Here is a 24,034-nt window from a genome sequence, read left to right as displayed (position 1 = left end):
AGGGTTGTGTCTATGCTCCCTTTGTGATCAGGACCTGGAAGGTCCTCTCCATGAAGGGAAACTAGACACTACCGCTAGGACTGGGGAGGGGAGTCAGACTCCGTAATGTTACACACTTGTAGTTGCAGCAGCAGCTTGCTCCGTCTCCGCCTCCTCCAGCCCCTGCACTTACGCTGACTGACACTGTCACACACTGACAGTGACTCAGACTCAGCGGCGGCAGCTTCGGGCGCGACGCGGCGGGCTGTGTTGTTAGTGAGTGCTGCCTGCCGCTGGTGCCGGGCGGAAGTATTGAAAAACCGGACCCGGCGGCCGGCCATTTATCCCGGCACAGTACAGTGTAGGGGGGGCGTTCGCCCTTTTCGCACCTGTCTGCATCCGCCACTGGTTACATCCGCCTCCTATGTGTCTTCACATAACTTGATGTTACATGTGTTGGCACGGAGGAAGCGCTGAGGCACTATGTGGTACAGCCTGATAGTGGTGGCTGCACTTGGGTAGACCTGCAGCAGCAGGCAGCACAGTGTAAAAAGAGGAGGCCACATACAAAGACATCTGTCAGTTTTTTGCTAGATGAAATTAATTCAGTGGCGCCCTCCAAGGGCTGGCGCCCCTAGGCAGCCGCCTTAAGCTGCCTAATGGTATAGCCGGCCCTTGCTACAGCAGTCACAGAGGTTGCAATATAGCGTAGACCTTACAGGCAAAATGTATACAGGTGGCGGCCTAAAAACCTGGTAATATCACTGGACAAATGGCAAACACCAGAAGACTGCATGGTGCCTGCTCTGAGAAAGGGGAGTAAGTTTATCCCAGTCCCCCGGAGGCAAGTTGGCGTTTGGTACCCTCCCCTCCCCCCTTTCTTAAAAAAATAGAAAACAAATATGGTGTGTGTGTATAAATGTGCACGACTTACATAATTATATAGATAGCGCTCTCAGCCAGTCCACAGGGACCGGAGACTGCAGTGAATTGGCAGGGCACCAGCTACGCTGTGTGACAATGGCCAGTGGGTCAGGGTCAGACTCAAGATTCTCAGCCCTCTGCAGCATGCAGAATCGGCGTTCACGGGCGGATCCATTCTCACAGTCCAGTTTCTGCAGCGCAGGCTGAGCTGAGCGGTAGAGATGTCCTGTCCACTATTGCAGGTGGGACAGAGCCGATTAACTCTGCTGCAGCAGCAGCAGCAGGTGCACTGCATAGTTCCATTGGGAGAGCAGCGTTCACACCTGGATCCTACTGTGACCCACACAGGTGCTGCTGTACATGCAGGTGTCCGCTCAGGGCTTGGAGCCCGGAGGCAAGCGTCTCCATTGCCTCTGGGAGTTATGCCTTGCTCTGAGAACAGAGAAGCCAATGGAAAAGCAGAGGAGAAGCAGTCAGGTCAACACCAATAGAATTAAACCGGAGATGCCTGTAACGTGCACATAGAGTATCTACAAGTAAAATGCTGTAAAGGAAAATTACAACAGGCTGGATCAAAACCAACTGACATAAAATGACATGTAGTTTTGAAAGCTGTAGTTGGCAGGACCTGACAAGCCTGTACCAACCACTTTTCCTGCCAACCTGCTCCCCTTGGGGAGGAACAAGGCAACATTATGTTGTGGGAACACAACTCTTGAATCGCTAATCTCTGCTATGGCCTAAAAACAAAACAAGGTTACAGATTCACCAGAAAATATTGGCTTGTTTAGAACATCACTATTAAAATCAGTATTTTACATGGTGTTAAAATGATGGGTTAAGGGCCCCATACACTAGAACGATAATGCCCGATTTAATCCGAGTTCAGGCATTCTGACCGATATATCGGGTGAAATCGGGCATTTTGGAGGTGTTTCCTATCCGATGCGCGTTGCCGTGAGCATCGGATCGGATCCCCTAGATTGAATGTGCTGCACTGACGATCATGTCCAACCCCACAGGCATGGCTGGGATCGCATAAGATACATCGTATGCAAAAGGACTGCATACGATGTATCTTATGTGATCCTGCCGTCCGGGAGGCTGCCGGGGTGATAGCCTGCGACATGACGGTCGTACATGTTGCGTTAGTGTATGGGGCCCTTGTCTCATTGTATAGAACATTTCAAATTCAAGTTCTAATACAGAGGCAAATACAGAACCTTGCACTTAAGTTCAAGGTTCATTCAGGAGCCTCACGGTGTTCGTATATACAGTGTAATTACAGGAAGAAAACCTTGTGTGTACCTTTATAGGACCTATACACAAATAATAAAGGCTTTCCTACCTGGATAACCCATGTAGTACACACTGCCTTCTAACCGAACCTTGCATCTACCCTTAATATTATATGATTTGGGGGCAGATGTATCATAGCTTGGAGATAAAGTGGAGAGAGATAAAGTACCAGGCACTCAGCTCCAGTAATTTTTCAAACTTGGAGACTTATACCTACTCCAATTAGTATCTAAATATAGAAAAATATGGCAAGTATCGAGCACATTTTATCAGTCCAAACATTGTTGCAAAACTTACAAGTATGCTAATCTTCTGGGATGGACCTTGGCCAATATTTTTTGAATAATTAAAAATGATGCCCCTCTCTGAATCATTACAAAAGAAGAAACTTTGAGCCTGAGTTTCACGCAGCTCCCTATACTGCCGCATATGGAATATTTTACCTCTTGGGTATAGTCGCACTGCCCACTGCAACCACATCATTAGTATGGGCACTTACAATTATCCCATGCTGGGTGCAAGTTGTCCCCTTGGGTTCCACATGACTCAGAATAGGGCATACTTCTGGCTACATGCCTGTGACGGGTTATCTTGCATGCGTCAGCAAAGTAGCCACCCAGTTGCCACTCAGAAATGCCCATTTAGCGGCCTCAGAAAACCGGCAGAGATCCGTCTGATACAGAACTGCCAAGAGATACCCAAATATGTGTATTTTAGCTACTGCACATGTTAAAATTTGCTAAACGTGGCTGCTTCTGGAGCTGAAACTAGATTCAGACACATTACCTTTGAGTAGAAAGAAGAAACAAAATTACATAGTAACATAGGGGGTCATTCCGAGTTGTTCGCTCGCAAGCTGCTTTTAGCAGCTTTGCACACGCTAAGCCGCCGCCTACTGGGAGTGAATCTTAGCTTATCAAAATTGCGAATGAAAGATTAGCAAAATTGCGAATAGACACTTCTTAGCAGTTTCTGAGTAGCTCCACACTTACTCGGCATCTGCGATCAGTTCAGTGCTTGTCGTTCCTGGTTTGATGTCACAAACACACCCAGCGTTCGCCCAGACACTCCTCCGTTTCTCCAGCCACACCCGCATTTTTCCCAGAAACGGTAGCGTTTTTTCGCACACACCCATAAAACGGCCAGTTTCCGCCCAGAAACACCCACTTCCTGTCAATCACACTCCGATCACCAGAACGAAGAAAAAACCTCATAATGCCGTGAGTAAAATTCCTAACTGCATAGCAAATTTACTTGGCGCAGTCGCACTGCGGACATAGCACATGCGCATTAGCGACTAATCGCTCCGTTGCGACGAAAAAATTACGAGCGAACAACTCGGAATGACCCCCATAGTATCTAAGGTTGAAAAAAGACAATTTGTCCATTGAGTTCAACCTACTTGTGGTCTCCTATGCAGTATTATATTTGGACTAAATTTTGTCTGATGCTGATGTCAGCCGTTGTTTTATTCCTCTTTTTAATAACTATAGTGCGTGACTACGCACCACAACCCTGGATATCCTTATCCATTAGGAATTTATCTAACCCATTCTTAAAGGTGTTGACTGAGTCCGCCATTACTACTCTCAGGCAGGGAATTCCAAACATGTATTGTCCTTACTGTGAAAAAACCTTTTCGCAGTTTTGTGCGGAATCTCCTCTTGTCTAACCTAAGCGAGTGTCCACGTGTCCTCTGTGCTGATCTTACCAAAATCAGGTTCCGCGCAAGCTCTGTGTATTGTGCCCTTATATATTTGTAGATGTTGATCATGTCCCCTTTTAGTCTCCTCTTTTCCAGTGTAAAGATGCCTAGCCTTGCAAGCCTTTCCTCGTATTCCAGCGTCTCCATGCCCTTAATTAGTTTGGTCGCCCGCCTCTGAACCTTTTCTAGCTCCAGTATATCCTTTTTGTAGTATGGTGCCCAAAATTGTTCACAGTATTGAAGATGTGTCCTCACTAGTGATTTATATAATGGAAGTATAACACTCTCGTCCCTTGCATCAATTCCCCGTTTTATGCATGTTAATATCTTATTAGCCTTCTTTGCTGCAATCCTACTTTGGGTACTGCTGCTTAGTTTGCTATCTATGTGAACACCTAAGTCTTTTTCCAGTACAGAACCCCCTAATATTACCCCATTTAGTATGTAGGTGTTATTTTTGTTCTTGCTACCACAGTGCATTACCTTGCACTTGTCTGTATTGAAGCTCATTCTTCATTTTGCTGCCCACGCTTCTAGTTTAACTAAGTCGTTCTGAAGAGACTCAGCATCCCACTACGTATTTATAACCTTACAAAATTTGGTATCATCTGCAAAAATTGACACCATGCTCTCTAGACCTACTGTTTTTGTTTTCTCTTTTCTTTATACCCTTGGTGGTTAATGTGTATTCACTCTTTAAAAGCTTCTCATATGCTTGTCCCCCCTCTCTCCCTTGCCCTACTCTCCCAGTCGTCCCCTCCCCTCCATTAATCACTTGACTTTTCTCTTTATCTTTTTTGACTGTTATTATATTTAAAATATGATCTGTATTGGGCTTACATGCCCTGTCATTTTCTCTTATCTGTGTTTACTCTGACGATGTTAAATAAAGAATTATATATACAAAAGACTGTTGCTTGTGTCAGTATAGCCAGGGGTGTAGATAGAACTTTGTGGGACCCATAGCAACATTTTGAAGGAATCCCTGTCCCAGTGCTTCTAGAATGACACCTCTCTGCAGCAGCTATTAATTTTATGCCCCATAAATGTTCCCGTTTATTTCCTGAACCACAGTAGTGCCTTAATTATGTTATGCCCCGTAGTATTGCCCTTGTTAATTTTCTGAACCACAGTAGCGCCTTAGTTAATGTTATGCCCCATAGTAGTGCCCTAGTTTATTTTAGGAACCATAGTAGTGCTCTAGTTCATATTATACCATGTTACATTGACCCAAGTTGATATTATGCCACACTGCATACTTGCTGTTATCATGGCTGCCCTTTCGCAGGAGGAGGAAGCCAGCTCAGCAAGGCAGGGGGTGTGGTGCAGCACACTGGGGGTGATGCTGGGTAGGTGCGGAGCGGGGTTTGTGTCCGCAAAATCACGTCATCGTGGACCCACCCCCACCACACAATCCCGACTGTACAGGCATTGTAAGGCAGGGGGCGGGGCCATGATGAAGCGATTTACCGCGAATCACGCCACTGGCCCCCCTCGGCTGTGTGAGGTTGTGAGTGGTGGCGGCTGGGAGACTTGCCCACTCTTCAGGGGTGCTGGGAACGCCACCCAATTTTCGGGAGCCTCCCGGCCAATCCGGGAGAGTAGGATTGTAGAGAGTAGAGTATGAATGGAGGCACACTGTAGTGCCTCCATTCATATTGTGCACATTACAGTGCACAAGTTCGTATTATGCAACATTATAATGACCTCCAGTACATTTTATAGCACATTACAATAAGCAGGTCCAAGGGCAAAACTGGATATTTGTAGGCCCCAAGGCAAAAAGTTTGTAAGGACCCCTATGTACCACCCAATGGTGAACAATTTATACAACACATGCAACTGTGACAGGAAAGATGGCCCCTCTCAGCCCTGGGCCCCATAGCAGTTGCACTCACTACATCCTTGCATATAACACATGTAACTGTGGCAGGGAAAGTGGCCCCTTTCAGCTCTGGGCCCGTAGCAGCTGCACTCCCTGCATCTATGGTAGCTACACCCTTGTATATAACACATGTAACTGTGACAGGGAAGGTGGCCCCCTCTCAGCTCTGGGCTCCATAGCAGCTGCACTCCCTGCCCCTACGGTAGCTAACAAATGTAAATGTGACAGGGAAGGTGGCCCCTCTCAGCTATGGGGCCCATAGAAGCTGCACTCCCTGCACCTACGGTAGCTACATGCTTGTATATAACATATGTAACTGTGGCTGGGAAGGTGGCCCCTCAGTTCTGGGCCCCATAGCAACTGCACTCCATGCACCTACGGTAGCTAATGCCTTGAGTATAGCCACTGTACTGTGAGCTCAACATTGGAAGTAATCAGTAACATTAACAGGTAATAAAGTAATGGTAGGCATGTCAGTATATTTCAAAACTGCTTAAACTTTTGTTTTTAAAAATGTATTTTTGGGTAAATTTAGCCTTTAATCTAATATATTTTTGTGAATGACTTCTAAAAGCATGCCTGTCAATATGTACTAAAGTTCCAGCTTACGTATATCAGTCACCATAGATGAATGTATTAAGTTAATCCTGGAAGGGAAAGACACAATTAGATCTGAGCTTCCTATCATATTATAATCATGCATGTTTTCTGATTGACTTTTAATCAAACAAAACAAAATGTGACTTAAAACACACATTTCATATTTGTATCTTCCCAGCAGGTTCTGCCTGTAGACACGGGGAGAAGTGCTTCTTGTACGCATGGTAATACAATAGGCACATACTGAGTATCACATTTCCCTCCTTAGACCTCATTACTGAGGCAGCTCAGGTGTATGACATCTCTTGAGACTTCTCTGGAGCTGAAAAGAAAAACAAGATAAAACTTCTATCTACCGAGTTAGCGAATATCTTTGCTTTCTAATGTAGAGGAACACCAAACACCTAGAGGAACACCAAACACCTAGAGCAGTGATCTTCGACCTTTTTTAACTCGTGGCACACCAAACAATGGCCCTCATTCCGAGTTGTTCGCTCGCTAGCCGCTTTTCGCAGCAGTGCACACGCTAAGCCGCCGCCCTCTGGGAGTGAATCTTAGCTTAGCAGAATTGCGAACGAAAGATTTGCAAAATTGCGAATAGAAATTTCTAAGCAGTTTCTGAGTAGCTCGAGACTTACTCTGCCACTGCGATCAGTTCAGTCAGTTTCGTTCCTGGTTTGACGTCACAAACACACCCAGCGTTCGCCCAGGCACTCCCCCGTTTCTCCAGCCACTCCCGCGTTTTTCCCAGAAACGGCAGCGTTTTTTCACACACACCCATAAAACGGCCAGTTTCCGCCTAGAAACACCCACTTCCTGTCAATCACACTCCGATCACCAGAACGAAGAAAAATCCTCGTAATGCCGTGAGTAAAATACCAAACTTCTTAGCAAATTTACTTGACGCAGCCGCAGTGCGAACACTGCGCATGCGCAGTTAGCGGAAAATCGCACCGATGCGAAGGAAAATAACGAGCGAACAACTCAGAATGAGGGCCAATATTTTAAAATTGGCAAGGCACACCATCAGTTTCCCACGAAAAAAAACACAGACATTGGCCCTCACAGTAAAAAAGAATAATCCACACATACATTGGTCTACACAGAAAAAAAACCTTGCTCCACACATAAATCATGTTGCTCCCTACATAAATCCTATTGCCCTCCACAAAAATCATCGCATTGCTCCCCACATAAATCCTATTGCTTCCTACATGAATTAGTTACATTGTTCCCCCCATAAAATCCTTTTCAACCCCACAGGAGAAATAACATAATAAATATTAGTCCCTTCCTGTCAGCTGTCCTCCTCCCTGTTCCTCAGTGGCGGGGATTGTTCATAGTGGAGTGCTGCGAATACTGAGCAGCGGGCAGTCAGGCAGGTGTGGATGTGGGTGGGCAAGGAAAGCTGTGTATTCAGGCGGGAACTGGAAGATGTGTATGCAGGCGGGTGGGCTGGCTGGGTGGTGAGACGCGGCGGCCGTGACTTATGATTTCACACCGCTACGTCTTCAAGGCATCGGTCACACCCAGGTCACGACTGTTCCTCTAAGAAGAGCCTGGGCCACAGTTCGCTGTGAAGGTGCAGGCAGCGACTCTGGCTCCGCGGCACATCTTGTAACTGGTCGCGGCACACTGGTTGAAAAAGCCTGACCTAGAGGAACACCAAACACCTAGAGAAACACCGGACACATACAGTAACAACAAACACCTAGAGGAACACCAAACACCTAGAGCAGGGGTGGGGAACCTCAGGCCCGAGGGCCGTATAAGGCCCGCAGAGCCACTTGATCCAGCCCGGCCAGGCTCACCTAGCCGGGCGCCCGCTGAGATTTTGTTACTAGTGGGCGCCTGGCTTCTTACCCTTGTAGCAGCCAGAGGCAGGAGCTCACTCCTGAGCTCCGGCTGCCGGCTCTGGCAGTGTGCGTGTGCTGCTGTGCGGTGTTATGGGAGAAATGTCATGACTTCTCTCCCATAGTTCTGAGGAGCAAGCGGCTAGGCGGAGGGCTACGGTCCGGAAGCAGGAGCGGGGCTGGTGAGTATTGTGTTTTTTTTTCTTTTAATGTGTGTGTGTAAGCGTTGCTACTAGGGGGCATATCTAATGGGGCATAACAACTGACTGGTGGCATATCTAATGGGGCATAACAAGTAACGGGGCATATCTAATGGGGCATAACAAGTGACTGGGGGCATATCTACTGGGGTATAACAGCTGACTGGGGGTATATCTACTAGGGGCATATCTACAGGGGCATAACTACTGGGGGCATATCTACTGGGAGCAGGCTCATTTTTAAGTTGATCATTTTTGTATGGCCCCCGAAGGATTTTATAAATATCCAAATGGCCCTTGGTAGAAAAAAGGTTCCCCACCCCTTACCTAGAGGAACACCAAACACCTAGAGGAACACTTATTGAGAGCCCTACAGATGCTAAACAGGTGCTGATTAAGGCAAGGTCACAAATCTGTTCCTTCTAAAATCAATGAGAAGGCAATAGGCACAGGGCCTGATTCACAGATGTACGCATAAACATTTGCAGCTGTGATTCAGTTTACCGCGGATGTGCGGAAAGATGGAAATATCATGGGATTTGTACTGAGACGCCCACTGGAGGCTTATGATATCTGCTGATTGAGTATGAAGATCTGTCACACTTCGGTCAATGATCAACCTTCTGATTAACCATATCATCAGGCAGCATTGCTGTCAGTAGTAAGACGCCGGAGCATGTTTAACTTCTTACTTGTTTGCAGTCATAAGCTGTGACACGCCCCAGAGACAGTCACCACTCCCCCGTTACCTCCCACAAATACTCCCTCACTGCCAATTACTTTGCAAATAAATCCTCACTGCAGCCGTCTCACGGCACATGCACAGTGCGTCATAAGGTGCACACACACGGTGAGATATTGACTAAGTGCTGATTTTGACTTTGCGATTTCCCTTGAACTCCTCGGAGCCCAGAACCACCGATTTTGACTATCTGTACTTGAGATTTTGACTATGTGCGATTTTGACTATACTAGAAACTAGATTGTATACAATGGGTGTGGGTTGAAAGATAGACAGTGTCTAGTTAGACAGTCAATAGATAGACACCATATGTTAGACAGACATTAGGTCGACAGGGTCAAAAGGTCGACATGAAAGAATAGACAGTACAAAAGGTCGACAGGGTCAAAAGGTTGACATGCAAATGGTCGACACACAACAGGTAGACACCATGTTTTTTTTGCATTTTTGTGGTTTGTGTGGATAGTTTTGTCATCTGGGGCCCCCAATTGTAGAAAGGCATCCCCTTGCAGGGCTCGCTTTGCTCACCACAAGTTTTATAACCAACTCTATGCCGACATGAATAGAGAAGGTATGAAATAGTACAAAAACTATATTAAATTAAAAAACACAAAACATTTGTCTATCTTTTTTATGTTAACCCTTTTCATGTCGACCTTTTGACCCTGTCGACCTTTTGTACTGTCTACCTTTTGACCCTGTCGACCTAATGTCTGTCTAACATATGGTGTCTATCTATTGACTGTCTAACTAGACACCGTCTATCAATCAACCGGATACCGTACACAATATAGTCAAAATTGGCTTGCCTGCAAAGTCTATTTTTTTTCCTTGTGATACCGACCCCACAGGAGCGTGCATCGGTATCGCAAGCTGCATACACACAGTGCGATATGTACTAACTTGTCTTACGAATATAGTCAAAATTATAAGCAAACATTGCACCATGCATATGCATCATTATACGCATGTGCAGCAGCAAATTAATCATTTTCCAGCGGGCTACAGAATTGGTGCAATAGATGCATCTGCAAACAGATGGATCTCTGCCTTTGGTCACCTCTGGATAACCCACAATGGAGCCCACTTAATGCCCTTGGAACAGCTAACATCTAGGTGCTGAGTTACACCCACTCAGCCGTATGCTCAGGTCAGATGTGTGCGCAGGCCATGTAAGATCTGATCGCAAAATGGACTTGTGTGCAACGAGCGTATCAGATCCACTAACACTTAGCACTAAGCAGAAGACTGGTTGACTAATGGATAATCTGGTTCTGCTGTTTACATGGAGATTACATGTGACTGACTACAAAAGTGCTGCTACTGCAAGTCATAATGTTCCAGTATCTCTAGCTCTTATTCCAATACATTGTCTACTGCAAAATATCCTCAGTCTGGGAGCATCTTCCATAGTTTTCCAGCACAGTTTGCTGCACTGCTTTCCACAGGGATTCTCATGTCAGCACCTTACTGTCATCTAACAGAGCGCGTGCCCATTAGGGATCCAGATGGACAGCAGAATGTCGCACACTGTGGTACTAACCCAGCTTGGGGAGTAATGTGGCCCCTAGTAACATATTAGTATACAATACCAGTATATGCGTGTGCATCTGCATAAACGGAGTAAATGTTACACCCTTGTTAAGTATTGCTTCTAGCAGTGCCCACGCATTGATTATGCAGATCTTTTACATCTTCAGAACGACACCACACTATGTGCATGCATAAACAGCTTCTGTATATGTATATATCAGTGGCATGCAGTGTTGTGAGCAGGTGAGGAAGAGCCTTTCCTGTCATACTAACGTATACACCACAGTTTTGACTATATAACTTACATGAAAAATACAAAGACTATATTAGAAATATATTCTTTGTATTATTCTAATCATTTTTATAGTCATAAAAACTCTGGAGTATACTAGTCTATGGCAGGTGATGCAGTGCCTCCCCTACTTGCCTTGTCCACACATCTCTGATCAAAGCTCACCAGTATATAATGCCCACAGGAACCCTTGGACTCATATATTGTATGTAAATCTGTCTCTGGTGCTAGCCAGTGCCTCCTGAGCCATTTACCTCACCGTAAGCCCCTGGTATATGCATGTCCCTGGTATATATATATATATATATATATATATATCAGGTGTTTTTCCAGACAACAAATCCAGAATAGAGGGCACTCACCAGTTCAATTTCAATATAAAGGATTTAATGGTACATCAGAGCCAATTCATACTGTCGACGTTTCGGCTTAAGCAAGCCTTTCTCAGGACAACCAAAGAGACATCTGCTCAGCACACCAAGAGTAAGTACTTACTCTTGGTGTGCTGAGCAGATGTCTCTTTGGTTGTCCTGAGAAAGGCTTGCTTAAGCCGAAACGTCGACAGTATGAATTGGCTCTGATGTACCATTAAATCCTTTATATTGAAATTGAACTGGTGAGTGCCCTCTATTCTGGATTTGTTGTCTGGAAAAACACCTGATATATGTGGATGTCCTGATTTGGGCCTCCCTGAGGAGCACCCCCCTGGTGACTTTGATTGCTGTGAGTGCGGGCATTACATATTGGTATATATATATATATATATATATATATTCTCTCTATCTACACATGCACACTGCAGTCATGTTTCAGCGCAGATGGTGTTCAGAAGATTGAAGACAAAATATCAGATTTTTCCCCTCCCTGGAGGGATAGCAAGACGCCATCTGTATATTTTCCAAGCAGGTAGCAATCTGAAATGTATTCAAACATCAGACGCATACTAGCTACACATACCTCTTTATACCCAAATACAGTACATGTCAGAGAAATGATCAAGGAGCAACACATCCAACCACTTTCTATAGGACAGCAACCACTGTCAGCAGCAATGCCTCAACACTGGACTGCTCATCCCAGTTTCATAAACGGAACCCATAATGACATTTCAAAGACTTTCCATCCCCCCACCTCCCCTCTTCCCCAATGTAGATGATATACTGTATAGATGTATATAAACTAACTAACTATATATATATATATATATATATATATATATATACATACATATACAGTATATATATATATATATATAGAGAGAGAGAGAGAGAGAGATAGATAGATAGATAGATAGATAGATAGATCATTTTGAAGTTCGTGGCTATTAATGGTATTACGACACAGGTTACATACGGAGCTGACAGTTCTGAAACCAGGTCAGCAAGTGCATAATCCTTGTGAAAGGTTTAAAGTGCTCTGTAGAATCCCTTTATAATGTCTGCAAGTATGAATTCCTCAGACTTATTATGGTCATCCCTTTAAATCTGTTTAATTATGTCAATTTATGTCTTAAAATTCTATTCTTGTGTCACCCTCTATGGTAGCTCTTTATTTCAAGCACCTTTCCATTACTTATCATTTTAGTAGCCAATGAACAGTCTGGTTTGTGACAGAAACAAAATATTTTTTAATCTATTAAAAAATATGTATCATCATTTATAATTTCTATATAAGGGAAGTTATAGCTTCTGTATGCGTGACCGGTGGACAGGATCACACCCCTACCCCCTAACCATCCCTTCCCACAGCCTAAACCTAACCTCCCACCTTATTGCCTGATCCTACCCTCCCCCCCCTCCCCCCCCAGTGGTGCCTAAACCTAACCCCCCTCTCCCGCAGCCTGACCCTAACTTTCCCCCCTTAGTGCCTAAACCTAACTCTCCCCCCCCCCCCCCCCCCCCCGGTAGTGCCTAACCCTAACCCTCTCTCCCCATAGCAGAATCCTAATACCCCCCCCCCCCCCCCTCTTCATCTCCCGGAGGGCACCTAACCCTAACCCACCCATTATACTAAGGGTCGGGCATCCGGCTGTCGGGATTCCGGCGTCGGTCTCCTGACCCTGAAGAGATTCCGGTGTCCGCGTTCTAAGAGGTGATGAGATTCCGGGTTATGTATTCCGACTGCCGGGATCCCGAAAGTCGGTATCTTAACCGTATCCTGAAGTAGCTATCCTCATACTCACTATGGGGCTGATGTGGAGTTTGAAATTGGTGCCAGTTGTGTCTTTCTGTACCCAGCATGTCACATGTTGCGCAGCAAATCCTTTGGACAGAACAGGGGAGGGAGCAGATACGTTCACGCAAATGAAACTCGTGTAGACCACAACCAATCGGCATATTCAGTAGGTATATAACTTACCAGTTCTTGACCCCATATGCAAAATGCATACATGGGGTCAATAATTTGTTGATTTTATTGGCTGAGTGCATCTAGATCTCTCCCACTAACACTATTATATGGGACAATTATGTGCGATGGGCTGCAGCTCTGCACATTACTGATAATTTCAGGAGAGCAAAAACACAAATTTTGTGCACCCCTATGGGGGTGGGAGGGAAAATGAGCGATGTAGTGCCTACGATGTGCTGCCGTTACCAGCGTCCCCATGCCGTCCTGACAGCTACGTTAGCAACTGACCCTCTAGTGAGTTATTTGGATTATTTTCTTTTATATATATTTGCAATCAATCCATGGTAGGAAATCAGATTCCAATCACCAATGTGATATTTATAGGGGGTGGTGGGGCAATCCTATTAAATGTGATGTCTGTTCTACAACGACACATCACATCCTGCAACATTACTAGTGATCTTCACTTACCATAGAGGTGTGCAGGAAAAACAGTGATGTTACAGGTACTGTATATGGCTGGTAAGTGTGCACGATATATTGGTATTGTCTATTTGTGGCCGGTCCTACATATATCAGACAGAAACAATATAATATAGGCCAGAACTGATATACAGTATTAGGTTATAACATAAAACGGACAGCAGGGAGGAGAGAAGAGTGTCTGTGCATATATCCTCCTAAACCCATAAGCCATAACATTAAATCCACCTGCCTAAAATCGTGCAGGTTCCCCTTGTGCCGCCAAAACAGCTCTGATCCATTGAAGCATGGACTTCACAAGACCTCTGAAGGTCTCCTGTGGTATCTGGCACCAAGACATTAGTAGCAGATCCTTCATGTTCTCTACACACTTTGCGATGTGTACCCAACCCTAACACATCAGAGCTGACGGGACCCGGTATGCAGCAAGTGCATATTACACACTTGCCGATGCCAGGTCTGACTGGGCGAGGGGGGGGGGGGGGGAGGGTTGGTCCTTGGGGGGTTTGGAGCCACGTGACATGCAGTATTGTTCAGCTTGTAATCACTAGCAACATCCCCCATTGGCCCTGCTGCAAGGCTGACGGGGAATGTCAGTAGTGGCCTGCTGGAGCGTGTATATCATGGCTCATGGGTACACACTAGACGATATACCTGATATGTCACTCCAGTCAGATCAGGCGCATATTATTTGGTGTGTACCCAGTTGCGAGGTGGATATTCCATGGCTCGGATTTGTTTTTACTACACATCCCACAGATGCTCAACTGGATTGAGATGTAGTGTTCACTCTAGGCTGTTTTATCAGGGCGCCGCGCCCTGCCCGTTTTTTAACAGGCAAAACCTGCCCTGCCCTTTTGCGGCGCCCTGCTAGAACAGCCGCCCGCTCCCTGCCCTCCCGGCGTGTATAGATGCCGTGCGCATGCGTGCGGCATCCTTTCACGCATTGGGAGAGGGCTGGGGGAAGCCCAGCACCGACGGAGGTGCTGGGCACGCCCCCAAAAGTGACGTCGCCAGCCACAGACGCCCCCTAATTTGCGTGGCCGCGCCCCCATTTGCGCTCATGTGCCCCCGGAGTCCGGCGCCCTGCCCCTTTTCACTCCTAGAGTGAACACTAGAGATGTGGAGAATTTGGAGACCAAGTCGATACCTTCACCTCTGTCATGTTCCTCAAACCATTCCTGAACAATGGGTCTGATACAGATTTGGAAGCAAGGTAGAAAAAGCATGTAAGTTTGTATCTTGTGCAAACCATGTTGCGATGCAAGGGAAGGAAATATGTTTATATTTTTCTGTGTAGGGTGAATACTGGCTGATTTTGCATGTAGCCCACAAATGTTAGCTTTATTTTTACACTGCAATTTAGATTTCAGTTTGGAAACATCCGACCCAAATCTAATCTCTCTACACATGTTACATCTGCCTCACCTGCAGTACAAAATGATTTTTCTTGCTTTTTTGTTTTGCTCTCCACATCTGAATAACCCCTAATGTTTGCAGTTTGTCAGGGTGCATTTTCCTGCTGAAAGAGGGCACTGCCATCTGGGATTACCGTTGCCATGAAGGGGAGTACTTGGTCTGCAACAGTGTGTAGGTAGGTGGTACATGTCAAAGTACCATCCATATGACACTGCTGCCTCCTCTGGCATGCCTTCTTCCCGCAATGCATCCTGGTGCCTATCTTCCCCAAGTAAGCGACGCACACACACACGGCCATCCATATGATGTAAAAGAAAATGTGGTTAATCAGACCAGGCCACCTCATTCCAGGGTCCAGTTCTGACACTCATGTACCCATTATAGGTGCCTTCGCCGATGGACATGGATCAGTATAGGCACTCTGACCGGTCTGTGGCTAAGTAGTCCCATACGCAGAAATTTGGCCCTTGTCAAAGTCGCTCAAATCCTTACATGTGCCCACTTTTCATGCTTCCAACACATCAAATTCAAGAACTTACTGTTCACTTGCTGCACAATATATCCCACTCCTTGACAGGGGCCATTGGACGATATTCATATGTTTTTTTTGCTTCCGATCTCCCGTCTAATGTGGTGGGAGAGCAGGGTGGGCGAAATGCAATTGTTGCTATTTATCGTATAAGCGTAAAGCAGCTAAACCCAACCAAACTAATGGGCGCAATATGAAAAGTCCTGTGAGCGCCGAAACGGAGAAGCAATTGAATAGCTCCGTTGGTCGCCATTTACTGGCTGCCGGCAGTGCTAACAATTGAATCTCGCCCACAGTGTGACAATCAATGTTAATCACTACACCTGTCACTGTCAGTGGTTGTAATGTTATGGATGAGGGCTTATATGTAATGCTGGGTTGGAGTGCAAGAAAGAAGGCAGGTAGAGAGTGAGAGAATGGGGTGCTGGGTAACAGAAGAAACGGGGCCAAGGGAGTATGGGGAAAGAGGGAGTGTGAATGCAAAACCGGTGGGGGGAGGGGGGACGGTACGGGACTGGGGTGGAATTAGAGACAGCAAAAACAGTGGGTGTGGTGGAAGAGAGAGAACAAGAGAATGGGGGGGGGGTGAAGTGAGAGATAAAATGTGGGTGTGGCTGGGGAAAAAAGAGAGGGAGAGAATAGAGTGGAGATGGGTGAGAAGACTCCTGCAACGCTAGGTAGTGACCCTGCAAATGATGGGTCTGAAATGCAAGTTTATTAATAGTGAAATCCAGATACATATCATCATATCAACTTTTGTATACGTACTTCATTAAAGTCTTATATTATGTACTGCAACTTTAGCATTTACTGTTTACACTGGCATATCATCTCCTGACCTAAAACCAGCTGCATATGCTACTGATTTATCCTAGTGTCATCCTGGCACATATATTACAGTTCTCTTTTGATGTAGGATTTGGGCTTATTCTGATGTAAGACTGGGGCTGATATTTGTCCAGTTCAGCAAGCAGCGCAAAGGGCATCTTTTATTGGGGGGCATTTCATGCCTGTGTTCTGGATCAAAAACCCATTGGCCCAATCTACATCAGCCCAACTGCACCTAGCCTACGACTAGATACACATATTAAAATATCTGTAGATTGGTCTACTTCTATGACACAAGTGTCATCCCGCAGCAAGCAAGGTCAGCACATATACAAAGCACATTGATGACTAGAACAGGGGGCCAACTCTTATTTATTATAAATGTTATAATAATTTAATGACATTTTACTGACTCATTATTTAAACCTAAATTGCATCAAAAAGTTGTAAACCGCTCTTCGGGTCCTGTTAAAATACGTTTAAATACCTGGCAGAATGGAACCCACTATTCCTTTAATGAGAGAACTTGTAGCAATAATCATCACGGCTGGGCACCAGTTAGAGGCTACACTGGTACAGGGCTCAGGCACCAGTATCTCCCTATATAAAGTACGGGTTGAATGACATGAATGGAAGAAGGCTAGAAGCTGACTGACAGGTGTAATCCTCTGCTCATCAGCTATGTAGGGATTATTAAAGGAACAGGCATAAATATCTCAATGCAAGTACATCCTGAGTGGGGCTTAAATAAAATATGTAAAGTGCACAATTCTGTAAATCAAAGAGCTCATTCAGTGCAAAGTCATAATGGTCCATAGATCCCAAGTGCTAAGTCCTTCACCGCTATACAGTAACGCTACAGTACAGTGTGTGTCACACTGGCAGTTAAAAGGTTTAAGTAATATAAATAGAATGAAACTAACTGTATCACTGCCCAACCAGAGCACCAATAGCCGCACATTGCCTGGCAGACCTTCATCAGGAGGGTTAAAGGGATTTACGATGTACTGTAGCGCACATGAATTAATAACATCGCTGCAGCAAGATCAGCATTTCCTCTGAGCAGCCCATGGCTGCAGCTTCCTGTGACATCTTACCTGCTGGGTAACACTGCTAGCTGGGGACAGGTCCTTGTCACTGGGATGAGGCTGCTGGAGTCCACTCCCTGCCTGATGTAGAGGTGGAGGCGAGGGATATGCAGAAGGGAGACAGAGGGATGGAGGAGGAGAGATACTGAGAGGAGGGGAGAGAGAGGGAGATGTGTGTGTGTGAGAATTAAGGAACCCTGCCCCTACAGGAGTGAGTGAGAGAGAGAGAGAGAGAGAGAGAGGGGAGGGGGTGTGACAGAGAGGAAGCTAGCACTCATTCATTGGACAGGAGAAGGTACAGATGAAAATCCTGCTCTTTATTCAGAAGACCGAGACAGGGAACATAGGAGAATATAGAGTGTTCTCTGTAGCATGTGTAAAGCAGAATAATGGCACTGTGTGCTACAGTAAGTGCCCTGATGGGTTAATGTGATGAGTCCGCACACTGGAAAGGGGAAGTCTGTAATAATTTGCAGGAAGTCAGCAGTTCCAAGTTAATTTTTAGACAGTGAAATCTGCAGCCTCAGACAATCTGCCACTTGTTCTTATCGGCTGAGCAGAAAGTGATATTTGACCCAATAAGCGGCCTAAGTTGCAGTCGCTTTATAATGAGTGCCAGCAAGATGACAGATGCTGACACACGGAAGTGGAGCCCTCTGCTGGCAGCACATGGAGGTGCGTCTCCCTGCATAGGTATATCCACTGTATATTATTAAATGCTTGCACAAGCAGTAAAGTAAATGTGAGTTTATATACTACCTAGGCAGAGACGGAGCGTTGCGGGGGCGGAGGCCAGAAACGGCGGGGGGCTGTGTGGCGCGAATGGGGGTGTGATCGCAGCCGTCCCGATCAAAAAGATGGCGGCGGGCCTCCTGTCGGCGCGAGGCATCCCTAATTTCTTCGATCAAGCAGAAATTGCGGTGCCATTCCAATTTCTGATTGATCAAGGGGGGAAGGGGGGGGGGGGGCGGCGGGTCACATGCTGGGCGGCCTTGCCCTGCGATGGGCGGCCCAAGCATGTGAACAGAAGGATTGCAAATTCTGCAATCCTTACTGAAGTAGGCCCATTATCAGCAGATTAACTGGGAGCTTTCACAGACCTTTTGAGGCTTGGCGCAATCACAGACTAGTATGCATTGTGTGGCAGTTTATACCCTCTGGAGACTACACAGGACTGGGTATGCCATGCTTTGAAGACAGCACAGAGCTGTCCAAGGCCATATTATCCACAATGCAACATGGGTGGCTGCCTAGGGCCCTTAGGAGACCCAAAAGCTGGCCATTGAAGAAAAAGCTTTTTTTCTTATTAAGAAAAAGGCCATGAGGGCCTGGATTCCGAGGATGGGGTACAGAGCCTCAGTTATACCCCTTTCACACAGACCAAAATTTCCCTGGTTATTGCACATGAACGCGCATCAACCCGGGAATTTGCTCAGTGTGAAAGGGTCCCGGGACAAAATCCTGGGAATCATGCCCCGGCATTTCAACCCTGCTATCGACCAGGGTTGGTCCTGGGATCTTCCCGGGAACCTGGTCAGTGTGAACGGTGCAGGGACATGTCCCGCCTTCCCAGGTTGCCTCTGCTGCTGCTGATTGGCTATTCAGGGCACTTCCTGGTCTTGTGATTTTTCTGAGACGCACAGAGGAAGCACAGCAGCGTGGAGGCAGGTACTTGCAGCTCTGTGGCACATCAGACCCTGCAGCGCATTTAAACCCCTGCAGCCCTGCATTGTCTTGGACAAATGAGGAGGTGAGGGAGCTTTTAAGTATTAGAGGGGAAGAGGAGATCCGGCGCCAGATCACAGGCCCTGTAAAGGATGCCCAGATATACCACAACATAGCAAAGATCCTGGCCTCGCGGGGCATCATTCGTAGCCAACAACAAGTGGTGAATACACCGAAAACGCTTAAAAAACAGTTTAACCGCATCCATGACCACAACCGGAACAAAAGTGGGGCTGCAAGGCGCAACTGGATGTTTTATGAGCAATGTGCATCAATTTTTGGCAACACTGCGCTCACTGACCCCATCAGCCTGTCATCCTCCAGCTCTGCCACTCCCTCACCCTTTGTGATTGCTGATGAGAGTGAGTCCAGCATGGAAAGTACCCAATGTGGGCAATCAACATCATCCCCCATTTGCAGATGACCCTATCCACCCCGATCTGGAATCATCAGTCAACCCGATTGATGACAGTATACCCGGCAAAAGTGCGGACGCTGTGATTGGCCAGGAAACAAATGTGGGCGCGACACTCCAGGCGAATCCCCCTGTGATGCGCACCAATAGTAAGTATTTGTCCTTGCTTAGCATAATTTCTGTTCAAAACACCCGCATTCCAAAAAACATGAATTCTGCACTATACGCCACCATATCCGCCCGCCATACAGTTTACTGTCGCAGAGTGTATCTAGTGCAGGTGGGAGGAGGCCACAAACACGTACGATCACAACACTGCTTTTTCTTATATGCCCTTTTACTCCCCTTGCAGTATATACAGTTCCCAAGAGGAAACGCAAAGCCACCAAAGTGGAGCCTGCTGCACGGGCAATGACCATGGTACTGGTTGCAAAACTGCGCGACATGGACAACAACATGCAGCAACAGGAGGATGCCCGCCGACTCCGTTTTATAGAGGAGGAAAGAGAGCTGCAGCAATCCTTCATAACGCAGATAATGGGACACCAAGAACGCATCTTGTGCGACTACCAAGACCGCCAATTTCAGTTCCTGGAACGCTTCTTGCCTCACATTCAGGGTACCCATATGTACCCAGCTATCCAGGCCCCTCCTGTCCCTGAGCACAGGTATCCCCTATATTCTCGATGTCCCTACTATGACCCCCCAAACCCTAACCCTAATCCATCATCTCCAGATTACAAAATATATAGGCAATTGCCATAGGCAGTCTTTGGACTGTATATTTTTCTTTGATAGGTTTGTGCTGTTATAAGTCACAATTTTCATGTTTGGAGGTGGGGTTGGGTTTGTGTTTTTTTGTGTGTTATATTAATATAAGTTTGCTATGTGTTCCCCCCATGTTGTCATTGTATGCAAAGTTGCGTGTGCATTTAACAGGTTACTTTTGCACCATTAAAACAAAGAATAAAACAGTGCAAACCTTTTGTTTATGTAAAATTGTTTACATTATTAATCACTTAACATCTCGTTAAGGTGGGTACAAATAATGGTTTCCCTAATGAGTTCGGCACTAGAGGAACTCATCTTTGTGGGCCTTAAAAAGGGCAATTTCTAATGACATTCTCAGAAAATGTAGGGCCATCCCGGGTTCAGTATGAAAAGGTGCCGCGCCGGGATGTCCCGGCTCCAAATGCTGGTATAAACGGGGCCAACCCGGGAATGTCCCTGCATGATCCCGGGACCGAATTCCCAGGTTAAGTCCCTGCATTTTTTGGTGTGAAAGGGGTATTAGAGAGTATTGCTGGCCAGCACTGAGGTACAAAAAGGCTAAGGGGTATATTCAATTGAGCTCGTATCCATTCCGACATGCATTTGTCGGAATGTATCCAACAAGGGCTATTCAATGCCCACTGCAATTCGACTTTAAAAAAGTCGAATTGAGATAAGGGACCGGAGAGGGAAGAGAGCTGCGGCCAGACGGGGGACAGCAGCGCTGCAGGAGGATGTGGCACAGCCACCAGACCTCACGGCAGCATCCACCCGGCTCCAGCAAGCGGGACCTCACTTGCTGGAGCCGGGTGGACGCTGCCGTGAGTGGCGGCTGTGCCACATCCTCCTGCTGCTTTGTGCTGTAGCCGCTGCTCTCCCCTGTGTGCTCACGGCTCTCCTCCTCTCAGGTCCCTCATCTCAGTTCGACTTTTTTTCCATCAAAAGCACGTGAATCGGCAGCTGTTCCGCCAATTCACGTACTATTTGACAAGTCGAATTCACCGACTTGTCGAATAAAAATGCTAAGGACTGAGTAGGTCAGAACCCTTTCAGACCTGAAAAAGTTGAAAACTGACGTCTTTTCGACAAGACGGCAGTTTCGACCTTAATTGAATATACCCCATAAAGTCTGACTGCTCTGCTCAGAATTGCATAATGGTAGGGGGCGGGGCAGAGAATCTTGCACAGAACTCTCTGTACTCTCAGCTAATCACGGGAGTCACAGCAGCATGTGCTAACCTCCTCCAGCCATGGCTCATCACAATCTGCTCTGACTCCTGCTCAGCAGCACGGGATTGAGGCTCAGAAAATACTGAGAGCGGTTCAGGAAGCCTGACACTTACAGTACCAGTCAAAAGTTTGGACACACCTGGGGGCGTGGCCTAGCTGGAGAAGAGAGAAGACGTGCTTCTGCTGCACTCCTCTCCTGTCTTGTTAATTCTCTCTAAAGTTCCCCCCTGGGCCATCCTAACTCACCTCCGGAGGCTCACCTGTCCATCTACAGCCCCCCTGTGCCCGGCAGTGTCCGCCGCAGAGCCGGGGAGCTGTTTTCACGGCTCCCGCAGGTTGCGGCCTAGGACCATCCGGGAGCCGGGGACTCGCGTACTCCCGGCGCCCGCGTTCTGAGCTCCACGGCGGAGCCGGAAAGAGACGCGGACCCCCCCGGAGCCCCTGGATCCATCCAGATCACTCTCCTGACCCCCAGGGAGGATACCCTGTGGGGCAATAGGCTGTGGGGACCCCTGAAAGTGGGGGAAGGTCGGGAGGCACACACACTGAGAGAGGTGCGGCGGCCATCTTGGTTTTTACAAAGGGAGCTGCTGCAAGCTGCAGAAACCACTGAGATTAGCATTCCCAGCCGGCCTGCTCTCCTGGGTGGCAACTGCTGATCTCTCAATCCTCTCCTGCCTGCTGATTCCTGTACCCTACAACAGAGAAGTCCCTGGAGAGAAGTGTACCACATTCATCCACATCTATTTTACAGCATTTAACGCACAGAGCTGCTGGACCCGAGGTGTGTACCTGGCCTCCCATTCCCCTCTCCCGGCTGGGAACCTTTCACCTTTCCTCTGGGCCCCGCAAAATGGAGATGACCCTCTGCCTCATCATGTGTGATATCGCTCTTCTGATGTAGCGCGGATCACTTGCCCGCCACCACCCGTGTCTTTTATGCTTACCTAAATTTTCGTTATATTCTGCGAGATCCTGAGCTTCGTTATTATTATCTTCGTCCCGTCTGCGGAACCTCACTCCTCTGGAATGCCTCCTAAAAAGGTCAAAGGGGTGCTGCCCCCGAGAGTATCTTTCCCGCCTCAGAAGACGACACCTGCCGCCTCTTCTCTACGGAAGTCCCCGGCTGCCGCTTCTCCGCAAGCTACCCCCAGCAGCCCTACCTCCCTACCGGGGTTTGACCCTGATTCTGATGCACCTCTCACAGTCAAAACTCTGTACCAGGCCCTCTCAGCATTCAAATCTGAGTTGACGCAGGACCTCACCGCAGCTCTTCGGGAGGTTAAGACGGAGCTGCATGCTATAGGAGACCGTACGGACCATCTAGAGAGGAAAGTAGAGGAATTGGTCTCGTCTCATAATGACCTCATAACGGCTCACGACCAGCAGCAAAGTGACCTTGAGGCGTTTAAACTCAAGATTGCGGATATAGAGGACAGATCCCGGCGTAATAATATTAAGATCCGAGGCATCCCCGACTCCGTGCAGAACTCCGAGTTGGAAAATTACGCTACTGTCCTGTTCCAGAAGCTTCTACCTAGAACTGACGCTAGAGAGCTGCTTATTGACCGGATTCATAGACTGCCTAAACCACGCTCAGTTGCCCCCTCGCTCCCGAGAGATACACTCCTGAGGGTGCATTTTTTCACAATCAAAGAACGCATCCTGAAAGCGGCCAGAGAGGCGGGCGACTCCGACTCGGATGTTCTTGGCGGATTACAACTGTTCCCGGACTTCTCCGCTCTAACCTTGGCCAAACGACGAGCATTCCTTCCCGTCACTTTGGCACTTCGCGACCAAGACATCACGTACAGATGGGGTTTTCCAGTGAAGCTTGTCATCTCGTATGGAAACAAGTCTTACACAGTGACTTCATTGGAGACTGGAGTCAAATTATTGGCGGAGTGGGATATCTCTGTTACACTACCTCCTGGATCCAAGAAACAGCCCACCATCCGCTCGGAATGGGTCACCGCTTGACGCTGATACATCCAGCTTGAGTTCTCAAGTTGAACTGTCTCCAATACCGTTACTACAGAATTGACTTCGCCATTGTTCTTGATAGGGTCACGTGAGTTGTCCTATGTGCTGTTGTGATAATGGTGTCCCAGCCTTTCATGTTATATTTGAGTTTATTTGTATCTGTTTTTTTTTATTTTTCATGTGCTCTTATGTGTATTGTTGG

At 47.0% G+C, this 24,034-nt stretch overlaps 1 protein-coding gene across 2 annotated transcripts in view; it reads right to left on the bottom strand.

The window, feature by feature from the left end:
- Positions 1–17,940, bottom strand: part of SLC25A22 (solute carrier family 25 member 22) — a 95,328-nt gene extending 77,388 nt beyond the window's left edge. The window contains exons 1-2 of one of the 2 annotated variants that reach the window (XM_063944777.1): positions 17,718–17,940; positions 6,548–6,714 (exon numbers count right to left, since the gene is read on the bottom strand). The gene's annotated coding sequence lies outside the window, so the exon portion shown is untranslated. The remainder of the gene's footprint in view (positions 1–6,547; positions 6,715–17,717) is intronic. The other variant, XM_063944776.1, reaches the window with a different exon arrangement.
- Between the last annotated feature and the right edge of the window lie 6,094 nt (positions 17,941–24,034).

The sequence above is a fragment of the Pseudophryne corroboree genome, chromosome 11, assembly GCF_028390025.1.
Source record: "Pseudophryne corroboree isolate aPseCor3 chromosome 11, aPseCor3.hap2, whole genome shotgun sequence".
NCBI classification, from domain to species: domain Eukaryota; kingdom Metazoa; phylum Chordata; class Amphibia; order Anura; family Myobatrachidae; genus Pseudophryne; species Pseudophryne corroboree.
The sequence above is the reverse complement of the archived record's forward strand: the minus strand, read 5'-3'. Positions and strand labels throughout refer to the sequence as shown.